Source organism: Danio rerio, chromosome 3 (genome assembly GCF_052040795.2).
Source record: "Danio rerio strain M-AB ecotype USA chromosome 3, GRCz13ab, whole genome shotgun sequence".
Lineage (NCBI taxonomy): Eukaryota > Metazoa > Chordata > Actinopteri > Cypriniformes > Danionidae > Danio > Danio rerio.
In genome coordinates this window covers 9,558,943-9,580,000 of record NC_141023.1, presented here as the reverse complement: position 1 = coordinate 9,580,000, position 21,058 = coordinate 9,558,943, and the positions used below count along the sequence as shown (strand labels likewise).

Sequence of the window (21,058 nt, the reverse complement as noted above, 5' to 3'; positions counted from 1 at the left end):
AAGCAAAGATGTCAGATTCATAAAGGTGTATTTTACAAGCTAAAAATATTATTGCTCTTAATTGGAAAAATATAAATTAACTTAGAATAGGAAAGTGGTTTAAAGAAATGGCGTCACATATGTCAATGGAAAAGATCACATACATTGTCAAAAAGAAACAAAATGTGTTTGAAGATATCTGGAGAACTTTTAATAACTTCCTGAAGTACAATGTAAATGTTGGCAGTCTACTACAACAAGAACAGGCTTAGGAGTATGGGAAGTATCATGGGCTGCGTCTCAGTATGCGAGTCGAGTAGTATGTCCGAATTCATAGAATTCGAAAATCAGTATGTAATGACTTACTACTTCCGGCGAGATTCTGGAGTGCGCATCCCATGCACGCTGCGCTATCCCATAATGCCCCGCGAGAGAATTCATGAATGGAAGTGAAGCGATCCAACTGACGCAGGTAGGTCACGTGACCATGACAAAATGGTGGATGTAGTACGTCAGAATTCCATTCATACTTTTCACATTCATACTGTGTAGAACGTACTTTTTTTTAACGGCCGAGCAGTACAATTAAATTCAAATGTAGTACCTAAAAATGCACTCAGGAAACACTCTCTACCTGATTTAAACATACCCCCCCCCCTTTTTTTTAAGGGTTTAGGTTGATGGGAGGGAGAATAGGGGGTAAAAAGTTTGCTGTGTCTTCATGACTTTTATTCTGTAATTGTGTAATCTGTAGTGCAAATTGAAAAAAGTAATAAATATATTGCACAAAAAAAATCACCTTTTTTATATGCGTTTTCCATTCTCTCCCAACTTTTTCTCAATTGGGGTTTAAAAAAAAGGATCTGTTAATTTTGCGATTCACAATTGTTTTCAGTTTAATTACAATTGTGAATTGCATTATGGGTAGTGATGGGAAGTTCGGATCATTTTACTGGCTCGAAAAAAGATTTGTTCATCTTGATAAACGAGACTCAAAGATCCGAGTCATTTCGTTCATTTGGTTCAATTTGCCAAAATATTATTAAAATGTTACGAATTGCTTCCAAACACATCTACAGCTAGCCTAAAAGGTTGATTGCACGACAAATAAGTCATAAGTAGAATATAAGAAGGAGAAAATAATAATTCAATGTCTACCTGCTCTTTTGTCTATGAAGGCATGTTGTCTCTTTGCTCAGCTCACCTCTTCATGTTTTCAAATGTCAGGGGTTCATTCACGTTACACTAACAGTCACATATAATCTTAATCAATGCACAGTCTAAGCCCATAGGAGCCATGATCGTTCGTTCATCACATGACAGAATGACTCAAACCCGAGGACTCGAGAGATGAACGGTTCAATTCTTTTTCCGGCTCTAAACGCGTATGATTGGCCCGTGGGGAACGAGTGACTCAGACCCGATAGAGGACTCGAGAGATGAACAGATCAAAACTTTTTCCGGCTCTAAACGCATATGATTGGCTCGTGATGAACAAGTGACTCAGACCTAATAGAGGACTTGAGAGGTGAGCGGATCAATTCTTTTTCAGGCTCTAAACGCATATGATTGGCTTCTGCCAATGTGATGAAGACTTGAAATTAACGATACTACCTGCACAAATGTGCGCACGCGCGGATGAACGAATCACTCCCTGAGAAGACTCGTAGTTCCCGAGTCATATTGAAGATTCGTTCAAAATGAACGAATCGTTTACAAACGACCCATCACTAATTATGGGACCCTGATCTCTACTCTGTCCAATTTTAATGTTGAAAATTCAACTCTAGAGTTTTGCAAAGTGACTATTATTGTTATTAATTACTATAATTTATTATATTGTTGTTAATTTCTATTATTACTATATATTTACACACACATAGACACACACAACTGCACAGCATTCAGTAAACACAAGGCAGCTTGTATTCCATTCCAAACGCAGCCATTATTTTGTCACAGTGTTATGCGGACAAGCAGATCTTAAATCGCCTCATGGCCCAAAAATATTTGCGAATGCCCCTAAAACAAAACCACCCAAGGACATCGGAGCGCACACGGCACGATGGAGAGACAGATAAAATCTCCATTCCTCTCCGGGGATAATAACCTCTATCGTGCACATCGGCTGAAATAAAAGCCCAGACATCAGCAAACCTCATTACGGCGCGGTAAGGCTTTATGGATTCATATCGTTCGGCTAAATTTGCTAGATTATCTCCGACCATTCGTCCATTTTGCAGACCATCTGACCTCCTGCCTTGTCATGCTAATGCATACAAATGCAAACACTGACCGCTAAAGCAAACCTGGCTCCGAAATGAATGGCTTTTGTAAGGGTTTCAATTTAATCTCACAAATAGCCGCACAATTATTTGGGCTGATTTAATTACGCCGATAGAAAAGAACATTTTTTTGGGGAGTAGTGAAGAGATGACTTTGCAGAAATCTTTTTTTTTTTGGCCCTCATTGAGAAGCTCCAGTGTTAAACCAAAAGCCACACATGCTTCTATTGAATCCCGGACACTAAACGGGTAAAATAAATCCCAGCTGGAGTCTACACAGATAAAAAAAAAAACTTAAAAGCGCTTTACTTCTCGACAAATGTTCTTGCAGAACGTGAGGACTCTGAGGAGCGGAGAACACAGGCAAACAAAAGAGGCTGATTTGCGAGAGACTTCCCAAAAGTGAGCCGGCAAACAAGACGGCCGGCTTTCTCCGGCGCCGCTATCGCAATCTGTTCATGTAAATTACAAAACAAAGGCGGAGAAATTCAGCGGGGGTTTGTGATTGTTTGGAGGGCTTATTTGTTATTTTGCCGGCGTGTGAGGATGGAGAGATTGCTCTGCTGCTGAAGGCCACTATAGTTCGCTGCTCTACTCAAAGTATTCACTCACACACACACACACACAAAACTAAAAGGAAAACAGCACAAATAATGATCGGCTCTGCTGGGATCTGTGTATATACTATGTGCTAGTTTGTGGAGAAAAAAAACTAAACAAAACTACGACCTTGCTGGAAAAATGCTTGTCTTATTTTGCCTTTGAGACCTCTTGGGAAGTTCCTATAGAGCACCTCGGAGTTGGGAAATTGCAATTATAATTGGACTGTAACAATGGATGCACTGGACAGTTTGATTCTTTTACAGTCTTTAGCAATGTTCCCAGCTAACAGGGAAAGCTCTCGGCACACTGGCAGCTCAATGTTCTGGCACGACTTTCTCCACAGAAATGAACAAATGTTCTTGCTGTACGTTAACAGAGTGTGTTCCAGGTTATCTAGTCTTTCAAGGAGACCTATTATGCTCTTTTTTTGTTTGTTTGTTTTTTTCACAAGATGTAAAGTAAGTCTCTGATGTCCCTAGTGTTTATGTAAAGTTTCAGCTCAAAATGATACACAAATAGATTTTACAACTCATTATGGCGGCTTGAGAAAGCCAACAGACTGTTATACTACATAAACGTATTCTTCTTCCATCTTCTTCTTCTTCTTGGACTATTTTAAGAACGCATCTCCTCCTAGGCTATACTGAATTAAGTTGCTGTATCTTTTCCAACTTGACTTGTGGTTTTCCCAAAACTAACCTTGAAAATTTGTCCCAATCTTTTAACATTGGACCAAACTTTATGACCTCATAACTTTGCGCCATACTGTCATACAGACTTAATGTTGGGCTCATTTAACTCAGACTACCAATCTTCCAATCACTGATGACCTTTAAACTTAATAGCCACACCCTAGACATCTCTTATAAAAAAACTGCCTGGCAACACCTTAGCAACCACCTAACAACACCTTAGCAACCACCTATCAACTGCCTAGCAACAACTTAGCAACCACCTAAGAACACCTTAGCAACCACCTATCAACTGCCTAGCAACAACTTAGTAACCACCTAACCACACCTTAGCAACCACCTAACAACGTCTTAGTAACCGCCTAGCAACCACTCAGAACACTCTACCAAAGAGCTTAGAATAACCAAGAGTCGACACTCAATAGAACGTTCCATTGCAACAGCAGCACCCAGCAACAGCCCTGGTTTCCGCCATTTTGGAGTGAAAGTGATCGGTCGTCCATTGGATCTCATTACTGTCGTGATGGCAAGCAGCTGCTTTTTATTCATTTATTTAAAAAGCGCATTAAAGCTAAGATACAACCTAAAAGACGACAATACATCACTTATTATCACAATCATCAGCCATTTTAACAGTTGACTGTAAATTGCTTCCGGTTGTGTAAATTGCTTCCTTGTCCTCATTTGTAAGTCGCTTTGGATAAAAGCGTCTGCTAAATGACTAAATGTAAATGTAAATAATATGCTGTTGTTCTATTGGAGTTTTCATTCCAAAATGGACGCCCTCTAGTGACTGTTTCCCAAATTACACAAGAGTGTCGCCTCTTGGTCATTATAAGCTCTTTGACTCTATCATCCACTTAGCAATGACCAAAGACACCTTAGCAACTATGTAGCTACATCTTAGCAACCACATCAAACAGCCCATCAATGCCTTAGCAACTAATCACAACACCCTAGCAACAGCATAGCAACAACTTGCAATCGCCTAGCAACACCTTAACAACAACATAGCAACACCTTAACTACCTCAAACTCCCTAGAAACCGCCTAGCAACACTTTAGCAACCACCTATCAATGACTCAAAGCATCTTAGCTACCGCCTAGCAACATCTTAACAACCAGTCAAAACACCCTAGTAACACCTTAGCAACCACTCAGAACCATACTAGTCAACCCTACCATTTTGACTTTAAGACCCCTGGCGTCAAGCTATATTTTCTAGTAGTAATAATTGGATGTTAGTGTAATGTTAATAAAATGTTGCTACTTGTCATCCATGCTGGAAACCTTGAACAGTTTTCCAAGTATTTTATTTATTTATTTTTGGTGATAATGCAGTAGCACAATATATATATATATATATATATATATATATATATATATATATATATATATATATATATATATATGTTTTTTTATTTTTTATTTTTTAATTTATATATCAAAGCGTCATCAATGCATTTTTATTTGAGTTAATTATATTATCAATTACATTAAAGTGTACAAAACATTTTAATTTTTTTTATTATTATATAACTAAAATATTACTACTTGTGGAAAAAAATATTAAAAAGCCATGGGTGGTTACCCTGATGAAGGCAAGTGTTTGCTGAAAGGCGTAGTTGCAGTTTTAAGGATTTGCCATGTCAATAAAGGCTTTCTAATATTTTTTCCACTTATTTCGAGTGCCTTGGAGTGACTTTTGATTTTTTTTCAGATGAATCTTTAACCCAAAGAGCCCTGACACATTATTTAAGCTGCCCCTGAGCACTTTTTGTTTGATTTTACCACTTGTTTAGGAATGTTTAGAGAATATGTAAAAGGTTTAAACACTAAAAATGTTATTTTCTATGAATGCAATGATTGAATTTCACTTGTTTGCATTTAGAATTGTGAAGCACGGTGACTCAGTGGTAAGCACTGTAACCTCGCAGCAAGAAGGTTGCTGGTTCGAGTCCCGGCTGGGTCAGTTGGCATACATATTCTCCCCGTGTTCTTGTGGGTTTCCTCCGGGTGCTCTGGTTCCCCTCACAGTCCAAAGACATGCACAATAGGTGAATTAGGTAAGCTAAATTGCCCGTAGTGTAAGACTGTGTATGTGAGAATGCGAGAGTGTATGGATGTTTCCCAGCAATGGATTGCAGCCGGAAGGGCTGGTGCTATATTTTACTGTGGCGACAGGAACCAAGTTAAAATGAAAATAAATGGATGCATTCAGAATGATCTGGCTTTGTAATGTTTTCAGAATGTTAGCACTGCTTATTAGGGGTGTAACAGTACATGACGTCTCCTTTTTCACAAAATCTTTTTTCCTTCTCAAAAAAAGGTATAATTTTGAACAACTAAACCTCTTTTCCATAAGGCCGTTCCCAAAACGCCACTGAGACGACATAAAAAGGTGTCTGTTTTCAGTTTTAGCCTGCTTCTGTTGCTGAGAGAAAGACCAATGATGTTGTTTGTAGAGGATCAAGCCAATGCGCTCTGATTAGTCAAACACTGAGCGTGTGCATTATTGAAGAGTGTAAAATCAACACTGCTGTTTTAGAGCAGTGCTGCTGTGAAGGCCAGCCAGATCACGGGGAGCCCACAATAGCGGGACACCATTGATTATGACCAATCAATGTCACTGAAACTAAAGCCGACAACTCCGCCGCTGTTAGCTCCGAGAATATTGCCTGTTTCATAAAAAAATCAACCTTTGCCATGCGCGTTTTATTGGTGTGGAGCTGCGGAAAGTTATCATTTTCATAATAAAATTGAGCGATGACCTTTCTCACCCACACATACTCATCCTGAGACTGTTTTATTAACCCTCCGCTTTCATTATCCGTCTCTTTTCTCTCACCTCTCCAAAGCATGTCATCAAACTTTACAATTAAACAGCTCTCCGAAGATTAAGACGTACAAATTTTTTAATAATTTTGTCGTGATGGTAAGTGAAAGCACCTGTTGCTGACACTCTGCAGGATAGTCTTGTCTTTCTGAAAGGGAATGAAATGTGAGAGTCTGTCTAGTCCAGCAGGAGTTCAAAGGGAAAACCTGAACACAGAGAGGAAAAGAAATGTCATTATCGCTAAATTTCAGAGTGAGGAACTGATGTAGTATGGATTGAAGGATGTGGTTCGTGTTAGTTCAGTTCCTCACTTTGAAAAATTGGGTTATGGGTTTTCAGATTATACCAGAAATCACAATGGTTCATAATACTCATAACATATTAATGATGTAGACTGAAAAATACCAAAGTAAATAATTAATAATAAATAAATAATGACAGTAATAATCAAAAGCATCTGTCATTTAAATGAATATATATATTTCTATAGGATGCTTATCGATATTATATTTGTGTTTATACAGTCATCGTAAGAAAATGCAGGGTTCTACACGATTCATTCATGTTGTCCCAAACACAATTTGATTAGGTTAACGTAAGTATTATGTGGACATAAATAAATTAAGTTGTCAAAAAAATAAATAAGAGTAATAATTAGGAATTGTGTTGTTTCAGCTTATTTTTGAAAAGTAACTTGAACAAGCAGCAACGATATATTTTAAGTGCTTTGATCTGGAGATAATCCAACAAGATAACTTACGATAACAGTTCAAAAATGTCTTTACCCGAAATTATATTATATTATAATTATATTATATTAAATATAATTATACTAAATTAGTGAAAATTATTTAATAATTTAAAATTATTATCTTTCTATTTTTAAATATGTTTAGTGACCAAAAAAGTATTTTAATAAATATCGGTCTTGTGCAAATGCGGCAAAAGTTACCTATATTCACTGAGAAATTATCATTAACGCATGGATCCATCCTGCCTTGTATCAACGGTTCAGGTTGGTGGTTTTGGTGTGGGGGTTACACTATTAGTGTACACCATATATATATATATATATATATATATATATATATATATATATATATATATATATATATATATATATATATATCCCAAAGGTGCTCCTTTGGATTGATATATGGTGACTGTGGAGGCCATTTGAGTGCAGTCTACTAATTGTCATGTTCAAGAAACCTGTCTGGTTGGCTGTGGCCAAATATATCTATATATAAAGAAAATATCCCGCACACCATTACACCACCACCACCAACCTGAACCGTTGATACAAGGCAGGATGGATCCATGCTTTCATGTTGTTGATGACAAATTCTGAACCTACCATCCGAAAGTCGCAGCAGAAATCGAGACTCATTAGACCAGGCAACGTTTTCTCAATCTTCTATTGTACAATTTTGGTGAGCCTATGCAAATTGTTGCCTCAGTTTCCTGTTTGTAGCTGACAGGAGTGGCACAGGGTGAGGTCTTCTGCTGCTGTAGCCCATCTGCCTCAAGGTTGGGTGTGTTGTGTGTTCAGAGATGCTTTTCTGCATACCTTGGTTGTAACAACCAGTCTGGCCATTCTCCTTTGACCTCTGGCATCAACAAAGCCACAAAACTTCCACTCACTGGATATTTTCTCTCTTTCAGACCATTCTCTGTAAACCCTAGAGATGGTTGTGCGTGAAAATCCCAGTAGATCAGCAGTTTCTGAAATACTCAGATTAGCCCGAATGGCACCAGCAACTATTTCACGTTCAAAGTCACTTAAATCAGCTTTCTTCCCCATTCTGATGCTCACTTAGAACTGCTGCAGATCGTCTTGACTATTCCCAAATGCACTGAGTTGCTGTCATATGATTGGCTGAATAGAAATTTGCGTTAATGAGCAGTTGTAGCTGTACCTAATAAAGTGGCAGGTGTCTGTTTATATATCTCCTTTGCTTGTGTGAAAAGTTGCAGATCCACAAAAAAAAATATGGCATTGGCATTGTCATTTTGTAAAACTAACAATGTATAGACATCGGTAATAGCGGCTTGCATAGCAAATGCTTGTAGGCCTAATTAAAGTAAGATGAAAACTGACTTGCAGAAGTTTCTCTTAAATGATGAGTCTATCTGAGAGCTAGACGAGAGTTTAATTGTAAACGCTTAATTAAAAGTACAAAGCATGTTTTCCATCACAAGGCTTTGAGGGCATTTTTAAAGCTTGGGATTCTCGCACTCTCTGTTTAACAAAACGGTGGGCTTGAAGGCAATTATTTCGGAGAGACCGAGAGGAACGTGTCTCGGTGGAGCCCTGAAATGCTGATGAAGCAAACCAGTGAGCGAGAACCAATATGAAACACTGCTTTTTTTCTCTCTAGGTAACGAGCTGAGGATTAGCCAAAGTTTCTGAGCCTGCAAAAGACTGTTTAAATTAGCGATCTACAGCTTAAGAGAGTTTAATGTCAGTCTAGAACCAACATGGCAGAACGGTGACTTCAGACCTGCTTGCTTGTAGTTAAAATCGAATCACAATGAACATGTCATTCTTTTGCCGTTCAGATTAGAGCATCCCAAATCATAGCAGAGTGGATGTTCAATCCAAAGTACCAGGATGGTGTCTTGTACTACAGTGTACAAACCTCAAATCAGAAAAAAGTTAGGACAGAAATGAAAAAAGTAGGAAGTGATTGTAAATTTACTTTGACTTGTATATCAGTACAGACAATAAAACAAACATTATTCATTGTGTTCCTCATGATTTTTATTTTATATTTATTTTTTTGAAATACATACTTTATGCCAATTTTGATTCCTGCAACACATGGTAACACTTTAGAATAACTATCTGTTATAACTAGTTAATAGATCATTAATAAACTGTTATTAAATGAATTACCAATGACTTGTTAAATAAAAAGTTAATAGTTTGTTAATTGTTTATAACTGTGCATATAGATAGCCAATAGATAACTAACAGCTTGTAAGTTAACAAGTTATAAATGGTTTGTTAACTGTATTTTAATGATTTATAACTATAACTAATACATTATTAATAGATCACGAACAAGCTGTTGGTAAATTACTTACTAAAGACTTGTTAAGTATCAGTTAATAGTGTATAAATGTTTTTGGGATGTTATTCTAAAGTTGCAACTTTTCATCATTTATTAACTTAGTAAATGAGGAATAGTTGCTACTTTAGAATAACATCCCAATAACACACATAAGCTAATAACTAACATTTAACTAGTATATTAACTCACACTTTACAGATCAGTTGTTCATTGTTTACCATCTACTAATACCAGTGAAACTTTGTAAAACAGCAAATGGATGGAACAAGTTCAAGCTTGAGAAATTTGATTTTAAATTTGAAAATATATAATATTTTTACCTTAACCTTGTTCCACTCATAGTCTTTTCTGTGTGCTGTATTTTACCAAAGAAACTCCACAGATGAAATGTTGAACATTGTGTTTAATGTATAGAAACACACATAGCCATTACATGGCAGAACAGCAGTATACAACAGAATACAAACCCATGAGGTTTATGTACTTTTTGTGCTAAACATAAAAACAAAATAAAAACAAAATTATTTTATTAGAAAAGTTTCAATGGTATTATTACTGTAGATGGTTAACAAACTATGAACAACTGATCTGTAAAGTGTGAGTTAATATATTAGTTAAGTGTTAGCTATTAGCTTATGTGTGTTATTGAAGCGTTATTCTAGTTGCAACTATTCCTCATTTACTAAGAGTTAATAAATGAAAATACTTGCAACTTTAGAATAACGTCCCAATAACGCATATAAACTATTAACCGATACTTAACAAGTCTTTAGTAAGTAATTTACCAACAACTTGTTCGTGATCTATTAATAATGTATCAGTTAAAGTTATAAATCATTAAAATACAGTTAACAAACCATTTATAACTTGTTAACTAACAGCTTGTAAGTTATCTTTTGGCTATCTATAAGGCACAGTTATGAATAATTAACAAACTATTTACTTTTTTTAACAAGTCATTTGTAACTCATTAACTAACAGTTTATTAATGATCTACAAACTAGTTATAACGGATAGTTATTCTAAAGTGTTACCCCACTTTGTAATGTTGCCATTCCTTTTCACAACACTTGATGTTTAGAGGTTGAAAACACCAAGAGATGAAGTGTTTCAGGTGTAATTTGTCCATTCTTCTTGCAAATAGGTCTTAAGGTGGGCAACAGTACAGGGTTTTTGTTGTCAAATTTCGTGCTTAAAAAAGAACCACACATTCTTTATTGGAGACAGGTCAGGTTTTTTTGCACTGTGGTTGTAATTGGCAGATGTTCCCTGTAACAGCATAGGCGAATGTCCAGCAGATTTCAAACCTAGAATTAACAAGCAGAAATGTTCAAGTAAAATTGATTGAGTTTGTCATAACACAAGCTTACAAATGTGCTGCTGGTGCTGACTAGAATCAAGAGCAGGAAAATGATCTTATAGCTGGAAAATTTGACACATACATTACGCTGTAGCATAAGCTTAAGGTCTAATTTGGCATTTTAGGTTTCTTAATCTGATATTATTTATTGTGTAAAAATAAGTATTATTTCTCCTGTGAAATGTTTATTATTTTGAAAATATTTAGCAAGTACTGTTTAATGGAGAGAAGATTCAACAAATTGTAAGCATAATAGTTTTAATGGCTGATTTATTTATATATTTTGTACATATGTTTTTTCTTCTGGGAAATTGAGATACTAGTATTTAGCGTAGTGCAATTTAAAAATGTAACTGTAGGTTGTTAATTAGGCGAGTTATTTGGAAAACGTGGTTTGTTCTGCAGGCGTTATGTTAAGTCAAGTGGTTGCGTTAATTTATGTTACGTTACATTTAAGCTACTTTTAAATTGCGCTAAGTTACATTTTGTTGCGTTGCATTACGTTACGTTAAGTTGTATTAAGTTACTTTATTTGCATTGTTGCGTTTCATCATTATGTTATGTTGTTAAGTTAGGTTGTGTTTTTTTAAGCTACGTTAAGTTACATTAAGTTATGTTATGTTAAGCTACTTTAAGTAACATTAAGTTATGCTAATTAAGTTACGTTATGTTGTTATGTTAAGTAATTTTACATTAAGCTAAATTAAGTTAGATTGCCTGAAGTTACCTTAAGTTGTTACGTTACATTAAGGTATGTTAAGTTACATTAAGTTATGTTGCGTTAAGTTCTGATATGTTACGTTAAGCTACTTTTAAGTTTCGTTATGTTAAGTTACATTAATGGATTACATTACATTAATGTGCATTCAGTTTGTGTTAAATTTGCATTAAGTTTCATTAAAAAATAAATAAATAAGTTACATTTGCGTTATTTTGTTTCGTTAAGTTATACTATTTTAAGTTAAGAGTTAGATTTATGTGAAGTTATATTGTTGCGTTGCATTTCGTTACATTAAGTTAGGTTAAGTTGCTTTAAGGTACTTTGTTAAATTTGATTTAGGTTGTGTTACAATAAGTTATACTAAGTTATTGTAAGTTACATTATGTTATGTCGCGTTAAGTTATTTTAAAATCAGCTACGTCAAGTAAAATTATCTTGTTATATTACCTTATGCTGTTACGTTACATTAAGCTACATTAAGTTGCATTTATGTTAAATTTTTTGTTCAGCTACATTGTTACATTATGTTATGTTGTGTTACATTGCCTTAAGTTACTTTAGATTATGTTAAGTTACAATATGTTGCGTTGCACTAAATTAGGTTAAGTTGAAATTAGGTTAAGTTGCATTTAGTTACTTTGTTAAATTTGCATCAGGTTGTGTTACATTTAAGTTACACCAAGTTAAGTTACAATATGTTATATCACGTTATGTAATTTTACATTAAGCCACTTAAAGTAACATTATCTTATTATGTTACCTTAAGTTGTTACGCTACATTAAGTTACATTCATTTATGTTAAATTTTATATTGTTACGTTAAGCTACTTTAAGTTCCATCACATGGAGTTACATTGTTGCGTTGCATTACATTACTTTGTTGCATAAAGTAACTTTAAGTTAGCATTACATTAAATTATGCTAAGTTAAGTTACATTAAGTTATGCTATGTTGCATTATGTTGTTACATTGTTACGTTAAGCTATGTTAAGTTACATTACCTTAAGTTATGTTATCTTGTTACGTTACATTAAGAAACGTTAAGGTTCAATGTTGAGTTACAATAAGTTGTTACATTAAACTTTGTTATGTTACGTTAAGCTACCTTCCATTAAGTTACGTTAAGTTGCATTGTTACCTTATGTTAAGTATGTTATGTTAAACTAATTTCCATTACATTAAGTTACATTATGCTGTGTTGCATCATGTTACATTGTTACGTTAAGTTGCATTGTTACCTTATGTTAAGTATGTTATGTTAAACTAATTTCCATTACATTAAGTTACATTATGCTGTGTTGCATCATGTTACATTGTTACGTTAAGTTGCATTGTTACCTTATGTTAAGTTTGCGTTACATTAAGTTATTTTATGTTGTATTAAGTTGCATTATGTTATGTTAAATTATGGTAAAGTACATTATCTTAAGTTATATTATATTAAATTGTTACATTCAGCTACAGTGTTACATTATGTTATATTGCGTTACATTTCCTTAAGTTACTTTAAGTTAAGTTGCATTATGTTGCGTTGCATTCCGTTACATTAAGATAGGTTAAGTGGCGTTAAGTTACTTCGTTAAATTTGCGTCAGGTTGTGTTACATTGTTACACTAAGTTAAGTTACATTGTGTTATGTTATGTCATGTTATGTAATTTAACATTGTAATTTAACAACAGCTACGTCAAGTTAAATTATCTTGTTATATTACCTTAAGCTGTTATGTTATATTAAGCTACATTAAGTTACATTCATTTGTTAAATTTTATGGTGTAACGTTAAGCTACTTTAAGTTCCATCACATTAAGTTACATTGTTATGTTGCATAACATTAATTTGTTGCATAAAGTTACTTTAAGTTTGCACTACATTAAATTCCGCTAAGTTAATTCACGTTAAGTTATGCTATGTTGCATTATGTTGTTACGTTTTGTTACATTAAGCTATGTTAAGTTACATTACTTTAAGCTATGTTACCCAAAGTTTTTTACGTTACATTAAGGTACAATGTTGAGTTACATTAAGTTGTTACATTAAACTTTGCTACATTAGGCTACCTTCCATTAAGTTACGTTAAGTTGCTTTGTTACCTTATGTTAAGTTTGCTTTACATAATTTTTTGCATTATGTTATGTTAAATTATGGGAAGTTACATTATCTTAACTGAAGTTGTTAATTTACATTGAGTTATGCTGTGTTGCATTATGTTGTTATGTTTTGTTACGTTAACCCATCTTAAGTTATATTATCTTAAGTTATGTTACATTTAGCTACATTGTTACATTACGTTATGCTGTGTTACGTTGCCTTAAGTTGCGTCAAGTTACTTTACATTGCTTTAAGTTGTGTAAAGTTCCGTTATTATGTTGTTTGGTATTACATCATATTATTTAAAATATATGATTTATTTAATTTTACTTTATAGCTCTTATATTTTCACTTTTCGGTATATTACATATGTTGCTAATACAGATAGAATAATGAAGATAGCATTAATACCCACATGAAAAAATACTATAGCTCTTTTGAACCATATTTAAATTACTTGGATTAATCGGTTGTGGTGATTCTATAGTTGCCATGGTAACACAACTTTAGTAACATAAACAGATGACCCAATACTGTAGTTTTTTAGAAGTATGATATACTACATTAAACCACAGTTCACTGTAGCAAAAACTAAAGTATTCTACTATGTATTGCGGTTTATCAGTTCATTACAGTCAATTGTACAGTACGATGTAGAGGTTCTTAAAAAACAAAAACTATATTAATAGTATAATACAATTTACCATATAGCTCAAAGATGGTATTCACTGTACATTGCTATATTGTTTCTCATGTAGGTAGTATGTTATTCTGAACAATCATTTCTGTTTCTAAAGCTAGTGAGCAGTCCGCTGTCTACATAGGGCACATATGATGCCTTACAGTGCTGTTTATGTAAGCAGTTCACAAGTTTCGGAGTTGCCTTATGGTCTGGGTAAAAAATAAATATTGGAGAAAGTGCATCTCATTACCTTATTTGCTCCAGTAGGGTGCATATTAGTATCTGGAGGGTATGTTTTGACATGCAAAATACAGTATGCACCCTGGGTAGATAAGGAAGATGAATTCTGAGTGCACCGGCCCATGCAGCGACAAGCTAAAGGTAAAATATTTTCACTTTTTTTTTTTCCTGCTCTCTGTGAGTGTGTTTTTAATAGAAAACATGATGTTCTGCTTGTACTTACAGTTGTACGTCTGCTTGTTTTCCATTGCAGATATGCTGTATTTACATCAATAGGTATGTGCGGTTTGCTTTATTTTATTTTATTTTATTTTAAAATAAAAGGATAATAAAATCTGAATCAAAATAGAAAATGTATATGAAAAACATTACTATTTTGATATAACAAATGGGTGTAATGAAATCAGAATTTTATTTTAATTTAAAATGTGTAAGTTAGAAATTCTGAATAAAAAGTAATAACAAATATAAATAACAAATATGTTTAAAAAAATAAAACTATATATGAATATATGCATTTTTTATTTAGAAATAACAAATTGGGTATAATAAAATCTGAATTTTATTTTTCATTTAAGGATATTAAGATTATAAAATATAAGATAATAAGAGTTTTATTTTAAAACATATGGATAACTACATATTTTAAAATAAGAAAAAACAGGGATAATAAATCTGAATTTAAATTTATTTTAAAATATGGATAATAAAATCTTAGTTAAAAACCTAAAAATTTGTTATTTTTTATTTTATTTTAAAATAAAAATCCTTAATAATAAAATGTAAATTTTAATTAAATTTTATTTTAAAATGCATGGGATAATAACAGAATTTTTCTTTTTAAAAAATATTACATGTTTTTAAAAAATATATATAGAAAAAAATTTTTATTTTGTTATTTTATAAAACAAAAAATTGTCATTTAAAACATATTTATTTTATTTTAAAATACAGGGATAGTAAAATCTAAATGTAATTTTATTTTAAAATATGTGGATAAAAAAAATCTTAATTATTTTTTTTTAAATATGTTATTTTTTATTTTATTTTATAACCTGGTTAATAAAATCAGAATTCTATGAATATTTTATTTTCAAATGCTGGAGATAATGAAATCAAAATCTTTCTTTTATTTAAAAATACAGATAATAAAGTTTGAATTTTAAAATAAATTATATATATAGTATATTAAGATTATAGTATATAAGATAACAATAATTTTATTTTAAAATATGTGGATAACTTTTATTTTAAAATAAAAAAGGGAAAATAAAATATTTATTTTATTTTAAAATTTGTGGATAATAAAATATTTATTAAAAATTAAAAATATTATTTTTTTTTTTTTAAATAAAAAAATCTGGATAATAAAATCCAAAATCTCATTAATATTTAATTTTAAAACTAATTTTTAAAATCTGAATCTTCCTTTTCTTGAATTAAAAATATATATATTTTTTTTAAATATATAGAAAAAATATTTTATTTTATTTAAACAAACAAAAAAAAATGAAGATTAAAAAACATTTTTTTTTTAAATGCAGGGATAATAAAATCAGAATTTAATTTTATTTTAAAATATGTGGATAATAAAATCTTAATCAAAAATTTAAAATATGTTTTTTTATTTTAAAATCCTGGGGATAATAGGATTTTTTATTTTCTTTTATGAAAAAAATATGTGGATAATAAAATCAAATATAAAATAAAAATAATATATGTTATAATTTATTTAATAATCAAAAGTCAAAGATATTTAAACATGGGGATAATGAAATCTGAATTTTATCTTTTTTTAAAATATATATAGTATTTTAAAATATGGGGATAATATAGAAAATTTTTTATTTTGTTTTATTAAACGAAATAACAATGAGGATAAAAAACATATTTATTTTTATTTTATGTAGTTTTCTATAAAATCAGAATAAAATTTTATAGTAAAATACAGGGATAATAAAACCTGAATAAGGTTTTAAAAATATATAGAAAATTATTTTTATATATATATATATATATATATATATATATATATATATATATATATATATATATATATATATATATATATATATAAATTGTATTTTTATTGTATTTTAAATGACTGGGATAATAAAATCTAAATTATAAAATTGAAAAATCAATATATAAAAATTATTACATTTCATTTTAAAATCACATAAAAAATGACAATTTTTAAAATTTTATTTTATTTAATATTCTGCCAATTAAATCCACAACTTGTGCAGTATGAATGACTGCCAAAGTCAATGTAGTCAGATGGAGAAATGAATAAATACCATAGACTTTACTTTTTTTAACAAACCACTGGAAACATGATGTCCTTATCCGAGACGCACAGCTCCAGCTCCAGCACAGATACAGAAAAAAAACTTTATCTTCACCTTCTGGAAGCTGTTGACTGAGAAAAAAAACCTGTGAATGACAGAAAACACAAATGACAGCCAGGAGAAAGACACTCATTTAAATATCTGAGGAGAAATGCAGCGTTAATTCTTACCTTAATGATTGACGTGGAGAAGAATAATAGACGGCGCTCGGACGCATTAATTGTTTTCTTTTTAAATGAGAAATGAATGACGTTCAGTTTGTTGGGGATTCTGCTGCGTGCGTCTGATTTTTTTTTCTGGCAATGGTAGGAGTTGAAACAAACGCTTTACAAAACTTTTAATCAGTCCGTTTGCACACAAGTCTCGCTTTTGTTGACTTTTAACAGATAAACTTTCTTTTTTTTCTTCCTCCTAGGTGTTGGATGTTTCCGGTAGATTGCAGTTGAACAGAACAGACACATCCTTTAAAGTATTTCCTCAGAGCCTTTTACCGAAAAGAAGTTTCGTCTTTAAAAGTTTTTCTGCCTCAAATCCAGCTTCATAAAAAGATTTACTTCTTTCTCTTTTGTGCTCTGGTGACTATTAGTAGGTTGCTGATACTTTGGAGTACTGATTTGAATCTAATAATCCTTTTCTGACATTCTTAGTATGCACATTTAATTCTTTACCCAAGTAGTGGGTCTTTTGGTTGCTGGATAATTTAAACAATGCTCTAAAATCCCACATATTTACCCTGGAGGAGGAAACGAGGGATACTTAGACATGTGGACCAGTAAACAAACCCTCTATCAACACTTTTACAGTCACACAGTAGCCAAAAGGTAGGTTCTATTTTAGTATAAAGTATTATCTTGTATTAATTAAGCAATTTTTACATGTAAAATAATGTTTCCCCCTTATTAATTTTTGTTTTTGCATGTTTGCCACACTTTAATATTTATTAGATCATCAAAAAAATTAAATATTAGTCAAAGATAACACAAGTAAGCACATCATGCAGCTTTAAAATGAAGGTTTTTATTGTTAAGGGGAAAACAGAAGACAAAACTACATAGCCCTTTGTGAAAAAGTGTTTGCCCCCTAAACCTAATAACTGGTTGTGTCACCGTTAGCAGCAACAACTGCAATCAAGTGTTTTCAATAACTTGCAATGAGTCTATTACAGCGCTGTGGAGGAATTCTCGCCCACTCGTCTTTGCAGAATTGTTGTGATTCAGCCACATTGGAGGATTTTCGAGCACAAACCGCCTTTTTAAAGGTCATCCCACAGCATCTCAATTGGATTCAGGTCAGGGCTTTGACCAGGCCACTACAAAGTCTTTATAGTGTTTTTTTTTTTTCAGCCATTCAGTAGTGGACTTGCTGGTGTGCTTTGATTCATTGTCCTGCTGCAGAATCCAAGTTTGCTTCAGCTTGAGGTCACTAACAGATAGCCGGACATTCTCCTTCAGGATATTTTGGAACACTGCAGAATTCATGGTTTCATTTAATCACAGCATGTCCTCCAGCTCCTGAAGCATCACAATACTACCACCACATTTTAGTTTTGGTATGATGCTCTTTTTCTGAGAAGTGGGGTTACTTTTAGGCCACACATAATGGGGCAAACACCTTCTAAATAATTCAACTTTTGTCTCGTCAGTCCACTGAGCATTTTCTCAAAAGTCTTGAGGATCATAAAAATAATTTCTGGCAAAACTGAGACTAGTCTTAATGTTATTTTTGCTTAAAGGGCACCTATGGTAAAAAAAATATACTTTTCAAGCTGTTTGGACAGTTGGTGTAGGTATAGTGTATGGACTTTCATATTGGGATGATGTACACCCCAATTATATAATTATATATATATAATTATTATTATTTTTTTTTTACATATTTTTTATTTGACAGTTACATACTGTCTGGGACCCCAACATTATAAAGTGAGTAAAGGAAACGTTAAAATAGTTAAACCGGTAATCTGTTGCATCCCTATACGGATGGTGCATACATCATTACATAGCGGCTGTAAAACTTTACAAAGACTTAAATAATTTTTTAACTACCATTCTGACATATTCTGGCACATTAGGAGTCTCTGCTTGGTCTGCGTTTGAGTACATGTCGGGCTGAATGCTGGTCCTCTATGTCTGCCTGTCTGTTGCCATACACAAAGCGGGGGAGCTCTTGGCTTTGCCCCCTTGTTAAGTTGGGCGGGAAGTTGAAACTAATTATCATGTGAAGCAACACACCCCTATAACAACCATTGTTTACACGCCCCCAAAATGACACTTTTTAACACATTATAATAAAGAAACCTGAACTGTGTTTTGAACTGAACCTAAACTGGCACACTCAGAAGAACCATAATATTAATATTAAATCTTAAAAAAAGGGTAAACTGTGCCCTTTAACAGTATACTTATATATTTTTTTGTCTTGGAAACCATTATTGTCAAGTCTCTTTCTTATGGGGGAGTCATGAACACTAACTCTAACTGGGTCAAGCAAGGACTGCAGTTTTTTGGATGTTGTTGTTGGGTCTTTTGTGACTTGTTGCTGCACTTTTGGGGTAATTTTGGTCGGCTGGCCACTCCTGGGAAGGGTTTTCGCAAGCTGTTCCATGTTTTTGCCATTTGTAGATAATGACTCACTGCAGTCTCAACGTTTTAGATATGGCTTTATAAGCTTTTCCAGACTGGTAGATCTCAATGACGGATTTCTCATTTGTTTTTGATATGTTCCTTGGAATTTGACATGATGTCTAGCTTTTGAGGATCTTTTGGTCTACTTCACTTTGTCCGACAGATCCAGTTTAATGGAATTCCTGATTTCAAACTGGTGAGGCGGTGATTAGGCTAAAAAAAATTGAACTCTGGTGTGATAAGCCATTGTTAAGTTTTGTTTTAAGTAGGGGAGGGAGCATACACTTTTTCACAGCACAATATATTATATTTATGAATTATATAATGAATGTTTGATGCTGTTGAATTCTTGTTAAAATAAGGGCGTACATTATTACGCTCTCTCTGTTACACTGGGTGCACATTATTTTCTCAATATTCAATAGCATTGGAATAGTGGTGATAATGGTAGAGCAGCTGAATGTGTGTTCATGGTGTCCTTCGGCTCGTGTTATAGTTGTGCAGGTCTTTCTCAGTCCTTTTTACAAGCTTCCGTTCGATTTTGCTGCTGTTTATAAAGTCAGCGTTCAGTTTTCTGGCTTTCAGAGCAGAATGAGAGAGAGTTTGGGAGAGATTTTGTGTCTTCGTGGAGTCTGGAGCAGCGACTCTGTGAACTCCCTGAGGGAAAAAAACTCCACAACTGTAGTAAACAAGACATTTACACTGAGAATGAGGAGAAGTGAGCCGAAGAGAGAGAGAAACACAGAATTGATGGAGACAGAGATGGCATGTAAACGCTGGCGCGAGACTGAGAATAATGTATGATGTGTGACCGCTTTATGACTAAACTGTACTGGCAAAAATACAGTTTTTGGGGTTGTTTTGTAACGCAATGTCTAAATCATGAGTGAAATGTTCAATTGTGTGCACGTATTAGCAGTAAACCTATTAAAACTCTGGAACTTTTCTGCTTAAATATGCATTACAAACATTTTCAACTTTATTTTAATGAAAGAAATAACAGGTACAGGTTTATGTACAATTTATATTGTGGTTAATTTGCAAAACTGGGCCAAGAAATGCAAACTCCTCTTTCGCACTTTAAAATAAAATAGGGTTTACATGCTATAAACACTCACCAGCCACTTTATTAGGTACACCTTACTAGTACTAGTACACCCTTTTGTCCTCAGAACTTCCTTAATCCTTTGTGGCATTGATTCAACAAGCGACTGGAAATATTCCTCAGAGATTTCAGTTCATATTGACATGATAGCATTACACTGTTGCTTGGGATTTGTCGGCTGCATTTCCATGATGCGATCCTCCCGTTCCACTACATGCCAAAGGTGCTCTACATTTAATGAGGAGGCCGTTTGAGTACAGTGAACTCATTGTCATGTTCAAGAAAGCAGTCTGAGGTTGCTTTCACACCTACACTTTTGTTTCGGAACGTGTCTCGTTTGGCCAGTTAGCGCGGTTCGTTTGGCATATGTGAACAGGGCAATCGCGCTCTGTTCCACGCCAAAGTAATCGCTC

The 21,058-nt window shown here is 33.2% G+C and overlaps 1 long non-coding RNA gene across 1 annotated transcript in view; it reads right to left on the bottom strand.

Annotated features, from left to right (window-relative positions):
- Positions 1-19,313, bottom strand: part of LOC141381140 (uncharacterized) — a 686,936-nt gene extending 667,623 nt beyond the window's left edge. The window contains exon 1 of the long non-coding RNA XR_015480434.1: positions 19,124-19,313. This is a non-coding gene — a long non-coding RNA (uncharacterized LOC141381140). The remainder of the gene's footprint in view (positions 1-19,123) is intronic.
- Between the last annotated feature and the right edge of the window lie 1,745 nt (positions 19,314-21,058).